Genomic DNA, 11,107 nt, shown 5'->3' with positions numbered 1-11,107 from the left:
ATGACATTTATGAGACAGTTGGAAATTTGAACACCACCTGGCTATTCGATGATATTAAGGACTTATTCATTTTTTTTTAAGAAAGATTTTATTTATTTATTTGACAGAAACACAGCAAGAGAGGTAACACAAGCAGGGGGAGTGGGAGAGGGAGAAGCAGGCTTCCCGCGGAGCAGGGAGCCCGATGTGGGGCTCAATCCCAGAACCCTGGGATCATGACCTGAGCCGAAGGTAGACACTTAACGACTGAGCCACCCGGGCGCCCCAAGGACTTATTCATTTTTTAATGTGGTCATGTTTTGGTATTGTGGTATTGTGGTCATGTTTTTTTTTTTTTTTTTTAACAGCCCTTATGTTTTTGATGCATACCGAAATATTTATGGACAAAATGATAAAATCTGGTATTTGCCTCAAAATAATATCAGGAGGAAGTGGGATAGATGAAACAAGATTGGGCACGTAGTGATCATTTTTGAAGCTGGGTGATGGGTATGTGGGACCTCATTATACTGTTTTTTTTTTCTATTTTTGTGTATAATAAACTCAAGCAAATATAATTATAAACTTGTGCAAATTTATAGAGACAGCAACATCAGCACAGAGTAAGCATCAACTGATGGGTCCCTCCTCTAATTCTCCCTAAATTCTGAAATCCATGTTTCATCCCCACATACCAGCCCATGGATAAAAATAGGTCATATTGACCCTATAGTCACCCCCAGGAGATCTAAAGGAACTCCAGCCCTCCTTAAGTTCCTCCTGACTGGTCTTGGGAGAGTCCAGGAATGTCTCGCTTGTCTTATAAACACCCAGACCCTCCTAGCTCCTTTTTTTTTTTTAATTTTTTATTGTTATGTTAATCTCCATACATTACATCATTAGTTTTAGATGTAGTGTTCCATGATTCATTGTTTGTGCATAACACCCAGTGCTCCATGCAGAACGTGCCCTCCTCAATACCCATCACCAGGCTAATCCATCCTCCCACCCCCCTCCCCTCTAGAACCCTCAGTTTGTTCCTCCATCGTCTCCCTAGCTCCTTTTTTAATGGTGCTGGCTCTCCTTAGAGCTGCGCCCTCCCTCCATCCTGCCCTCAGACTGCTGAGAGCTGCTGGTGGGGCCAGTGCCTCCTACACCTGCTGTCCCCGCTCCACTCTTCAAAGCATGCCGCCTTCTCCTGACTTCTCCGGGCAGGAGGTGGGCTGGGCTGGTTGGGTGCTCAGGCCACAGTGTCCATTCACAGCACAAGTGATCTCCACAAATGGCACAGATAAGTCCCCTCTGCCCACCTTGTGCCATCTGTGTTTTCTCATTCAGGCTTTGATGCAGGGCTGCTAAGTGCTCAGCATGTTTTTGTAGAAACTGCTCTTGCAGATTTTCCTTATTTTAATAGGAGTCGTTCTCCCTTGGATATACTATGAGTCTATGGGCGCCGGGATGGAGGGTGATCAGAGTGACAATTTCTTCCTCTTCACATTTACACCGCTAGCCCTGACCTGGCACACAGCAGGTGTTCAATAAATGGCAGCTGAAATAGTGATGGAATCAACCCCTTCTTTTTTTAGGTGAATTCTTTCCCGGAAGCCTCCTCATGCATACAGGTAGGCACCTCTCAACCAGGTCTTCGATATGTTCAGTTTTTGTTTTTAAAGATTTTATTTGACAGAGAGAGAGACAGCCAGAGAGGGAACACAAGCAGGGGGAGTGGGAGAGGGAGAAGCAGGCTTCCCGATGAGCAGGGAGCCCGATGCGGGTCTTGATCCCAGGACCCTGGGATCATGACCTGAGCCGAAGGCAGATGCTTAACGACTGAGCCACCCAGGCGCCCCTAGATATGTTCAGTTTTATGAGAACCCTTCCCTCAAATGGCCCAACCAGACCCCCTTCCAGGGAAGGTCAAAGTTCAGATGCGCCAGAGTACTTAAAAGGATGAGAAGCCTTTAGAACGGTATTTCCTAGACCCCAACTGGGACTTAAAACAATGCTGTGCTAATATACACTCAGAGGCAGCCATTTTTGGTGGCCCACCCACCTTCAAGTCCCCCCGCGCCCCGCTCCCGCCAAACAAACTCTGACGTCCTAGCATCAAGGCGCCAGACAGAGGGCGGAACGGTCCAATGACTCCCACTCAGTAAAAGCCAGTTTTGTGTCCTTTGGTGCTTCTGCCGATGATTGGGCCAGGCGTGGTCATGTGACCCAGCTCTGACCAATGAGACTAAGCAGAAGGGTGCCGGGCACTTCCGGGAAAGATTGTCCTCGCTGAGACCGGCGGGGAGGGGGCGTGGAGCGGGAAGCCTGTCTTGTCCTCCCCTCCTGCCGTCTCGGGAGGGTGTGGTGCCGTTGGGAGCCGTGGCAGCATCCTGTGAAAGGGAAGGCGGCAGGGCCGACCCACTGAGCCTGAGGGAGGGCCTGAGGGCTGCCCGGCACAGCCGAGGATGAAGACACTACAACAGCACGGTGTCTGGATCTGGGTGCTCAAGACCCCCGAGCCCCAGCACGCAGATCTCCACTCTCCAGGTAGGAGCCTGGAAGTTGCTTCTCGGGGGATTCTGACTGGCCTAAGATGAAACCCTTAAAAATATTGACGTAAGAGCTCTCCCCAAAGTGCCCTCGCCAGGTCCCCGCCAGTGCAGCTCACAGTCGACAAGTTCAAACCATGATGGACATGAGCTCAGGAACCGCCCATCCCTGTTTGCCCGGGACGGAGGGGTGTGTGAGGATGGGGGAGCTTGGGTGCTAAAATCGACAAAATCCCAAGCAAATGTTAAGACTCCAGCGAACTCCAAACAGGGATGGGCGGTTACTGAGCTCATGTCCATCAGCTTTTTATTTTATTTGTTTATTTTCAAGATTTTATTTATCCGAGAGAGAGAGACAAAGAGAGTGGAGGGAGGGGCAGAGGGAGAAGGAGAGGCAGAGAATCCCAAGCAGACTCTGCGCCGGGCCCAGAGCTCCATGCTGGGCTCCATCTCACCACCCTGAGATCATGACCTGAGCAAAACCAAGAGCTGGAGTCTTAACTGACTGAGCCACCCAGGCGCCCCTCTATCAGCTTTTTAGTTCCTCACTCTTTTTTTTTTTTTTTTAAAGATTTTATTTATTTATTTGAGAGAGAGAATGAGAGAGAGCACAGGAGAGAGGGGAGGGTCAGAGGGAGAGGCAGACTCCCCGCCGAGCAGGGAGCCTGATGCGGGACTCGATCCCGGGACTCCAGGATCGTGACCCGAGCCGAAGGCTGTTGCTTAACCAACTGAGCCACCCAGGCGCCCTAGTTCCTCACTCTTAATGGTGAGCAGAACAACCAAGGTTCCCACACACCTGAGAAAAGTCTTTAACATCCGGAAGACTGAGTCTAAAATGAACACACAGAGCAAAGGAATTTGGAGGGAAAAGGCTGTATGGGGAAAAGTAAAGCTACCAGAACTATTGCTGTCCTTGAAGAGATGAGAGAAGAGACTACCTCCGTAAAGATGCTGAGACAAAGTGATTCTTCTTTCTTTTATTCAGTCATTCAGTCAGTAACCAAATATTTCTAATAACCACCTATTTATAAGGACTTTAGGACTATTAATATGAATGCCAGAAATCCTGTTTTGAAGACGCTCTCATCTCTTAGGGCAGCCAGAGCTGGGAAGAATGGCCTGGGGCTGCATTTTGCTTTGGGTTAAGGAAGGGACAAAGTGCTACATATTTTAGCAGATTGTGCAGTATAGATAGATCCTTATGTTTTTATTACTTAAAATGTCAATTGAATTTTTAAAATGTATTGATTATGACTAGGAATGTATTAATATATGCTTTCAAATAACAATAGAATTTTATGTAGTATTTCATTTTTTATTAGATAAGCTCACAAAATAATGTCTAATTCTGCACCTTTTGCTCCTGTGCTTATTAGATGAATTTTTTCTTTTTTTAATTTTAACTTTTTTAAAGATTTTATTTATTTATTTGACAGAGACAGAGAGTGAGTGGGGAGACGGACAGAGAGAGAGGGAGAAGCAGGCTCCCCGCTAATCAGGGAGCCCAATGTGGGGCTTGATTCCAGGACCCTGGAATCATGACCAGAGCCAAAGGCAGACACTTAACTGACTGAGCCCCCCAGGCGCTCTCTTTTTCTTTTTTTAAATTGAGGTATAATTTATAAAAATTTATAAAAGTCTTTTGTGAGTTTGGACAAATGCATATAGTCGTCACCACCATGACCAAAATATAGGATTCCATCACCCCTCAAAATTTCTGGGGCTCCTTAACCTCTATACTTATCCCCAGCCCTTAGCAACTATCTATTTTTCATCCCTATAGTTCTGCCTTTTCCAGATGTACTTATTTTTTTAAAGTTTATTTTTTAAAAATATAAAATATTTCAAACATTCCAGCAAGTCTAAAGAAATGAAACCATTGCTAAGCCCACATATCCATCATCCCTAATAAACACAGGGTAACATTTTGTTATTTTTCTTTTCTTTTCTTTTTTTTTTAAGATTGTATTTATTTATTTGACAGAGAGAGACACATCGAGAGAGGGAACACAAGCAGGGGGAGTGGGAGAGGGAGAAGCAGACTTCCCGCCGAGCAGGAGCCCGGTGCGGGGCTTGATCCCAGGACTTTGGGATCATGACCGAAGCCGAAGGCAGAAGCTTAATGACTGAGCCACCCAGGCGCCCCATCATTTTTCTTTCTAATGTGTTTCTGTTTTAAAAATAAAACACTGTAAACACAATTGTAGACCTCCTGCATCCCATTTCCTTCCTCTCCTCTTATCCAAGTTTCATCCATGTTTTTTAATTTTTATTAATAACATGCATATGTCTATAAATGTTATATAGTATGTTGTTTTTAAGCACTATGTAATTGGATCCATGCTGTAATATCCTTCAAAATACAATTTTTCCCATTAAACATAGTCTGTATAGCTGGCAATTCATTTCTAATGCTCATTGTGGTTTTTTTTTGTTTGTTTTCTTTTGTTTTAAACAGTTTATTTATTTATTTGAAAGAGAGAGAATGAGAGAGAGAGCACATGAGAGGGGGGAGGGTCAGAGGGAGAAGCAGACTCCCTGCTGAGCAGGGAGCCCGATGTGGGACTCGATCCAGGGACTCCAGGATCATGACCTGAGCCAAAGGCAGTCGCTTAACCAACTGAGCCACCCAGGCGCCCTAATGTTCATAATGTTTTACTGAGTGCATGTGTGCCTTAAATATTTATCCATTCACCACTTGGTAGGTAGAATTTGGTTTTTCATTTTTGCAAACATAGTTGTAACGAACTCCTTGTATGTGTTTCTTCATGGAGATATGTTAGTTTCCAGGGTATATAGTCAGGAGAGTAATTGCAGGGTTATCAGGTGTATGTACATTCTGATAATACTACACAGCTTTCCAAAGTGATTTTGCCAGTTTATGCCTCCACTGGTGGAGGAGGAGAGTAGATACCATTAGTCAAGACCTTCCCCAACCCCTGGTTCTATCAACCTGTTAATTTACTGTTAAATCCCTGATGAGTGGTAGGGTCTGATTACTTCAATTTTCATTTCCCTGTCTACCAATGGGGTTGAGTGTTTTCCATGTGTGTAATGGCCCTTGGAGCTTCTCTTTCAGAGACTGGCTACCATATCCTTTGCCCATTCTTCTATTGAGTGTTTTTCTTGTTATTATTGATTCAAAGATGTCCTTTATATATCCCAAAGACTAATTCTTTGTTGATTATTTGTGTTGCAAATACTTTTTCCCAATCTGTGGCAACATTGTAAGTGATAAATGCTTTTATCATCTATCATTAACATTTTAATGCAGGCAAATTTACCACTCTTCCTTTTGGCTTGTGAGTTTTGGGGTTTTGTTCATGAAACCCATAGAAATATTTTTTAATATTTTCTCCATAGGGGAAAAGGCTCCAGTAAAAATTCCTGATCTAATGCTAAAAGTCCTTTGATTCATTGTAAGGTGGATTTGTAAGGTTAGATAAACAATGTAATAAATTTGTAAGGTTAAATAAATAAATAGTGCTCAGTGGGGCAGAGAGGACGATTTTGTCTTTCCAGGGGAGGTTTGGCAATGTCTGCAGATATTTTTGTTCTTCTTTAGCGGGCAGAAGCCATGAACGCTGTTCAACATACTACAATGCAGGGGCAGCTGGGTGGCTCAGTCGGTTAAGTGTCCAATTCTTGATCTCAGCTCAGGTCTCTATCTCAGGGTTATGAGTTCAAGCCCCACATTGGGCTTCATGCTGGGTGTGGAGCCTACTTAAAAACAAAACAAAGCAAAACAAAAAAACCCAAACATACTACAATGTGTAGGATAGCTATCCCCTCCCCCCTCGAGGAATTATCTGATAAAAGCCAATAGTGCCCAGGTTGAGAAACTCTGAGTCTGGAATGGGATCGCTTTGATTGCTGTGTTCTCACAAACCAGAAACACTCAGGTGCAGAGCCCCTACATGGAGGGACTTGGCATTGTGTCTGGGGCCGTCAGCACTTAGACAAGTAACACCGGATCATTCTGTCTTGAACTTGGCAAATACACCCCAGCCAAGTGTGGCGAGTCTACTGGTGGAAACTTGGCTGAGTCTGCCAGACACCCTAATACCTTTGCTCAGATCGCAGTAGGAGGGGGACGGGGTGCTGCCACGGCTTTCTCATCAGGGCCTTATTGCCATGCTAATGAACCCCAACATGCACATTATTTGTATTATGCACTGTTTCAAAAAGCATACCCTATTTTCTGGTCCCAACCAAATTATGTTTACTTCCTTGTTCATTAAAAAAATCATGCTATGCATCTTGACATGGTGTCAGTGTGCCTCTGCTTCTTTCTCTGTAAAATGATGGAATTTGGTAACAGGAGAGGTTCTCCGATGCTGGTCTATGCAGGCTGCAGAATCACCTGAGGAGCTTTTAACAAATACAGGTCCCCAGGATAAACTCTGGGGGATTTGCAGGTGGGGTGGGACTCAGCAATCTATACCTTTCTCAAAAATTCCTGAAGGATTCGGGACGCCTGGGTGACTCAGTCAGTTAAACGGCTGCCTTCGGCTCAGGTCATGATCCCGGGGTCCTGGGATCGAGTCCCGCATGGGGCTCTCTGCTCGGTAGGGAGCCTGCTTCTCCCTCTTCCTCTCCCCCTGCCTGTACTCGCTCTCTCTCTGACAAATAAATAAAATCTTTAAAAAAAAAAAAAATCCGGGCGCCTGGGTGGCTCAGTTGGTTAAGCGACTGCCTTCGGCTCAGGTCATGATCCTGGAGTCCCTGGATCGAGTCCTGCATCGGGCTCCCTGCTCGGCAGGGAGTCTGCTTTGCCCTCTGACCCTATCCCCTCTCATGTGTTCTTTCATTCTCTCTCTCTCAAATAAATAAATAAAATCTAAAAAAAAAAAAAAAAATTCCTGAAGGATTCTAGTAAGTAGCCAAGCGTGTTTTTGAACCTCCAGACCCACTGAGTGATGGGATTCGTTCGATGTCACAGAGTCTGAATTAATGACACTCATGTGCAAACAGCGACTTCTCCAAGACATGCACAATCTTTGGCTCATAGTGGGCTTTCTCATGCCCAAAGGGACTCCCTACAAGGCTCCCTTTGGGAGTCATAGTCAGTCTGTCAAGCCACCAGGTATCCTTTGGCCAAAGATGTCTTCCATAGTGAGTTTATCAAGGGATATGGGGGCTCTGGCTCCCTGAGGCTGCCTCCCTTCATGCTTGGATGCAGGCGGGCACTCACTCATTCCCTCACCCATTCCTGTGGGAATTATATGTCAACAAGTGTTTACTTGCTCCTGCCATGTGCCAGGCCCTGCTAAGCACTGGGAATACAATGTTGACAAACACAGAGGCAATTTCCGCTCTCTTTGACCTTACAGTATCCCAGGTGAGGGCAGTAATGAAAACACCACCACAAAAACCTCATCACAACTTAGGTGAGAACTGTGGAAGCCTGACTCTAACTGGGAGGCTGCCGAAGGAATTTCTGAGAAACTAGCCTTAAGCTGAGATTTGAAAGACAGTAGCGGCTGTATTTACCTAGGGCTATTACATGCCACACACTATTCCAGGCACTTTGTAGAAACCAAGGCATTTAATCCTAACACAGCACGCTGAGGGAAGTACCGTTCTCATCCTTACTTACACACACACAAAATAAGGCACAGGAGAAGTCATTTGCCTAAGGCCACAGCCACGTGGGGACACCAAGATATGAACCTGAACAGTTTGAGTCCAGAGCCCACACTCTTAGGTACCATGTCCTGGGGCAACCTGGGGCAACCAGGCAGGGCCTGTATGAAAAATTCCTTCCGGAAGTTTGGCTGTGAGGGGAAGAGAGAGACAATGGGGAGCTGGAGTATAATGGGAGTTGTAAGGATAGAAAGCACGTTTACACTCCTTGCAGATTCTGAGAGGACTTTCTCCTCAACACTTGAAGGAAAATGAGGACCAAGGAAGTTTAAGGGAGAGTCTCACAACCAGACCTGGCAACTCGGGGCTCCTTCCAATACGCTGCTTTTCTGCAGCCTCGCTCAGTCTCCTCACATCTCCCCAGAAGCCCCCCTTGCTCCCTCCCCGTTCTGCAAACATGCTCAGGGACTTCACAGATCTGAGCCAGAGACCATGGAGACCCTTCCAGAGGTTGGCAGCCTGTGATTTCCAGATCCGCGCTGGGAATGGGATGGACCTGTGCACTGAGAGCTGGTAATTCTTCCTCCAGCATCAAATGAAGCTCGTGGCCTCATAAAGCCTTCTGAAACATGGAGAAGCCCCTTCTTGGGAAATGTCTTCATTTACAGAGAATGACCTGAGACAAATGTGCTTGAAGCCTGTGAAGTGTCTCGATATTCTACCCTCCAGTGCCTGCTCTTGGGAATATTGGAGAAATACTCCACCCGTTCATTACGTTTTAAAAATCCCAAATATTGTGTTCCAACCTTGGGCCTCATGCATAGACCTTTGGTTGGTGAAGTAATGCTCCCCAGTTTCCGAAATCTGATTTGTGAGTCGCTGTTTGGTACAAGGCAAGGAAGCAGGTGTAGTGATCGCACAGACGAGGATCAAGAGACTGAGCATATCTAGGTATGAGCAAATATCAGCGGAGTTTCACTGAGGAGTGGGTGGAAAGGGGGCGGCAGAGGGACCAGATGGGGATGGCGGTGGCAGCGTCTGCCCGCATGGCTGCTGGAAGCCCCGCAACTGGCCGACACTGGAGGGAACGGAGGACGCTCTCTCTACTTTGGACGTGGATTCACAATGGAGAGCGCCTCTTTCCCCAGACTGTGCCTTCCCAGCTGGGAGCTAGGAGTCACATCCCCTCTGTCTCCTCAGCGAGGAGTGGCTGCTGACACGTGATCGCCGGCCTTCTGTTCTCCAGCCGCCTGGCTTCTTCATCTACGTGGTAACTTCTGGGATGATAAACGTGATGCAGCCCACTCTGCTCTTGGATGTGACTCTTTCTCATGGGAACGCTGACGCTTCACTAACCTGGCATATGGCCCTCCCGTGGTTGAAGGCTCCACCGTGCAGGAGAAGGAGAGTTCACAGTCTCCTCCACCGCTGGTACCTGCTACCCAAGCAGCAGCAGGGCCAAAAGCTCCAGCTTGCCCTGCTTCCACCTCTTTCTCCAGCCACTCAGTGCTGGCTCGTCAACAAGGCCATCGACCAGGTGGCATGCTGGCTGCTTAGGAAGAGGCTGGCTGACATCCAGAGTGTGCCACCCTGCTTGCCTGATTATTAAGAGCCTCATATGCAGTGGTACTCTTTGGTGACAGTTACATGGGATACAGTTATTGTCACACCTGGGACTCATTCTGCGAGGATCTTACGTATAACTTTCTCCCAGACGTCTTAACAGTTCCCCTGGTCTCACTCCTTCCGAGCTTCTAAGCCATCCAGCCAGATGATTAGTTGCTGCCCAGGAATTAGTGAAGAGCTAGGTCTCTGACCATATCTCCTTTCAGGAACCCAAAATTCTGCTCGTTGCAAGGATTCCTCTGTCCTATAGGGCTGCCCCGCAGCTGGTGTCAGTCTTCTGCCTTGTTGCAGACCATTGTGGGGAACCTTCTGAAAACCAGACTCAACTCCTCCTCGGTCCAAGGGACACCCTCCCCCCAGTCCCCCCACCATGAAGTCACGGCCAAGGGGAGAAGGCAGGTGGCAATGGGGCAGAAGGTGTTGTGTTGGGGTTGTGTAGCATCTGTTCCAGCAGCCTAACTGTACCCCAGGACCTGCCCATGTATTCCATTGTCACTTGATGATGGGGTGCCTCTGCATGCATCCAACCTTGCTGGGTTAGATAACAGGCAATTTCTGATGGAGAGCTTAAGGCACGTGGCTACCAACGTCCCACGGCCAGGTATTCTATCTTCACCAGGGCGCAGCAGCAAGTTCAGGAGCTATTTCTCAAGAGAAGAATATTGATAGCCAGAGAGAGCTTGGTTTTGATCCCTGAACTCTGGGGCCTATTAGGGCTTGTCACGGGCTCCACAGAGCACCTTGGCTGCCCCAGGACCTTGGAATACCAGTGGATCACTTGGGTCACAGGGGCCAAATAGCAAGCTAGATCCCTGGAGAGCCTTCTCTTGCTCAGAACTTCCAGGAACAGCTCTCAGAGGCACACCTCAGTACCACGAGAACTACTTCCTCTTCTGTGACCAGAAAGTCACCTTTCAGTATGGGTACTCAGCTTTGCAGCTGTTAACCCCCGAGCCATGCTTCTGCCGCCATGTTTTGGAAGCCAGAATAGCTAGGAACCTGCCATGATCAGGAAGCCAATACGATCAGAAACAGGCATGACCAGGAAGCTTCACAGAAGAACCAGACATGTCCAAGAGGTTTTCTAGCAGATGCTACAGAAGCTGCAGAGGTTTCGTGTTTACCTCCCTTCTGCCTTCCAAATCTCACCTGAATGCCTATTTGACAGAATCTAAATCACAGTCACTACCTGTGTTAATCTGCCAGGGCTGCCATAACAAAATACCGAAGCCTGGGGGGCTTAAACAACAGACATTTATTTTTTATTTACTTATTTTTTTTAATTGAGGAAGAATTGACCTATAGTATTATATTAGTTTCAGGTGTACTACATAGAGATTTGACACCTATATATATTGTGAAATGATCACCAC

This window comes from Mirounga leonina, unplaced genomic scaffold (genome assembly GCF_011800145.1).
Source record: "Mirounga leonina isolate KUSES-001 unplaced genomic scaffold, KU_Mleo_1.0 Mir_93, whole genome shotgun sequence".
Taxonomy (NCBI): domain Eukaryota; kingdom Metazoa; phylum Chordata; class Mammalia; order Carnivora; family Phocidae; genus Mirounga; species Mirounga leonina.
This window is presented reverse-complemented; position numbering follows the sequence as displayed.